Below are 3037 nucleotides of genomic sequence, written 5' to 3'. Positions count from 1 at the left end.
AAGAACGACCATTTTCAGGTGGTCGAATCTTTTTCTTTAAATATTTCAAAGGACAAGTAGATCCTCAAATATAATTGATTTTCTATAATAGCATTTCCAAAATTCAATGCATCAGAATATAAGTATTTATAACAAATAATTTTAAAGATAAATAAGTAGAATTAAAAGGAGAAATATTATCTCAAAGATGTCAACCAGTATATATTTGTATTTAGTAATTGTTCAGCAATAGATACTTGTATTTTTCGATCATTCAAATGTTAGCCATAAGAAATTAAAATAAATTTATGTGTAAAACATTTTACCTCAATAAGTAGACAGAAATTGCCGAAAAAAATACAGGCAGAATCTCTTGTTTCACTTTTACTCAAGGTAGAGACTCCGTTTTCACCTTTTACTCAAAAGTAGAGATTCGTGCTGATAACGTGTTGTAAAACTAATAAACTACTATAGTATGAATAGAGATATTAGAGGAAAAGTAGAGCAATAGAGAATGATGTTCTTGTATTCCAACAAAATACAAAAGTACATCCAAAGGGTGTCAATGTACCTCTATATATAGGTACTACAAGATCAAAGGTACATAAATCCTATTAAACACCCACTACTACAAGAATATGAAGAAATCTATGAAACGGTTTCTCCACTACATGAATAGATTTATGGATTATAACTTCTATACATAATGTAGCCATAAATCATGAATTAATCCTCTTGGGAATACAAAGGGACATCCATACTTTTAATTGTTTCATAACACTATGGACATACGAGCTGTTAGTCCAATCGATTAGTAGTTTTTGGTTGTAAGATAAAGCAATCTATCCGCAAATGGTCTTACGTCCCACTTCTTAGGCCATGCCCTATCTCAAAATTTATTAAGTAGCTATATACCCTTCAAAAATATTTCATTTCGATTCTTTTCTTATCCTTTAAGTTCGAACACTACTAATAGGGTAGAATGCTAAAGAGAGCATACTAAACATACAAAATTTAACTAAAAAATGGATTTTTTTAATGAGTTTTTTGTTTTTCTATTATATATTATTATTTAGTCTATTGTATTTTATATTCTAACCGATAAGTAGTTGTTAGAACTTAAAGAGACAAGAGAAAGAGCTAAAATGAGATGTTCACGAGGGATATATGACAATTTAGTAAATCCTGAGACAAAAAATAGTACAAATAGTAGGATAGAAGATCCTTTATGTTATCTATATCATTGGTTTTATTTGTTTTTTCATAAAAGAATTGAATTCCAATTAAGAATAAATAATATTTAATATTACATCCAAAATTTTTGTATGACAATAGTTTTAAAAATTTGACACAAGATACAAAAAAAACTATTGTTGAAAAAGAATATAAACATAAATTTGATAAAAAGAGATCATATTAGAATAGGATAGGTTTTTTTTTTTTTTTGGTGACCTCCCACCTTTCCTCGAACTCTTCCCACCCCAATCCTGAGCCTGGCACTAGTGAGAATTCTAAGATTCTTTTCCTTGCCGCATAGCATAGAGTGGCTAATTTCTTAGATTATTCGCATTTAAAAAAAACAACCGCCAAATACACCTCTGACATGGGGTGCTTCTTGTTCTATAGCGGCCGTACTGACTCAGCACGTCCGATTAATTAAAAATTCCACAAAAAACTTGTCCGCAAAAAATTCAGTTTGCAGAGGGTGTCAGCGCGAACGTGCTGACTGGGCACGTCCGCTGCTGACCACAATACTTTCGGTCTGAGCATGTGTCAGACGCGGACGTGCTGATTGTGCACGTCCGCGTCTGACTCTTTCTGCACATGTGTCAGACGGGGACGTGCCCAGTTAGCACGTCCCCGGGAGACACAGATTTCACGTCCCCGGCTTGACCTTTCATCAAACCACCTTGGAGAAATAGACTTGGTCAGTGAAGATGAAGACAAATACTATCATTTATTTCATTTCCCAGTACGGTTGATGTATAGATTCCCCTCTCTAAGTCTTGTGCCTTATGGCTAAAGGGTGAAATGTGCTGGAGTACGAAGCTTAGGAAGGAAGACAGAGACTAGAGATCTCCAGTCCTCAGGGCGTGCTGCATCCTCATATAGCATACCCACTAACTATATATTAAATTCCCAGTTGCTAGTTCGATTAAAATTAAATGCAACTGCATCTGTCCAACATGTGCTCGAGTCGGATATTCCGACCCGTGAACCAAAATGCTTATCTAACCCGCAAAAATTGGATCAGTCATGTTGTAATTCGAATCCCGATCCGTTAATCCGGATATCTGCATTATGCAGATCGGATCAATTGGATATTCTATCCGCATCTGATTTTTAAATTTTTTTTTAAAAAATAATAAATTCCAAAGATAAATCAAAATTTAAACGTATTAGAGTTTTAAAAGTACCGTGTAAGTGATTTGTCCCACTTACATATGAGATTTTAGTCATTAACCTTTTTTTTTTGTGGCAATATATAGTAAATTCTGTATTTTTTTCTTAAATTTTGATTCAAACAAATAAGATTCAATATTTGATCTATAATTTTTTTATCTACAAATTATATAACAATATGTATAAAAACTTAACACAGTATGTAAAGAAAAACCTATTTTGAAAACGAACATAGATATGAGAAACAAGAGATCAAAATTATTATTATTATTATAAATTAGTGGAATTAATGTAAAAATTAAAAAACAAGAGATAAAAAATTATATGACTCTAAGTTTCCATTTGGGATTGCACTGAATATACTTTTAGAGTGTGTTTACAAAAAAAAAAAAAGCACTAAATATACTTTTAGAGTGTTTGGTAATTAATTTCCTATAGCTTACGAAGTCCAGCTTTTTAATAACTTAAAAGCACTCGTATAAAAAAAATAAATGTCAAAAGTGTTTCTCTATAAGTCATCACAATCCCAAATAAACCTGAATCAAGCCAGAAACGTATTAAGCTTATATTATATTAGAGAAAATAGGGACGCCATCTAGTAAAATTCACAAAATATAACTCGTGAATTCTTGGCTATAAACATAGTGCGTTGTAC

This window comes from Coffea arabica, chromosome 2c (assembly GCF_036785885.1).
Source record: "Coffea arabica cultivar ET-39 chromosome 2c, Coffea Arabica ET-39 HiFi, whole genome shotgun sequence".
Taxonomy (NCBI): Eukaryota; Viridiplantae; Streptophyta; class Magnoliopsida; order Gentianales; family Rubiaceae; genus Coffea; species Coffea arabica.
This window is presented reverse-complemented; position numbering follows the sequence as displayed.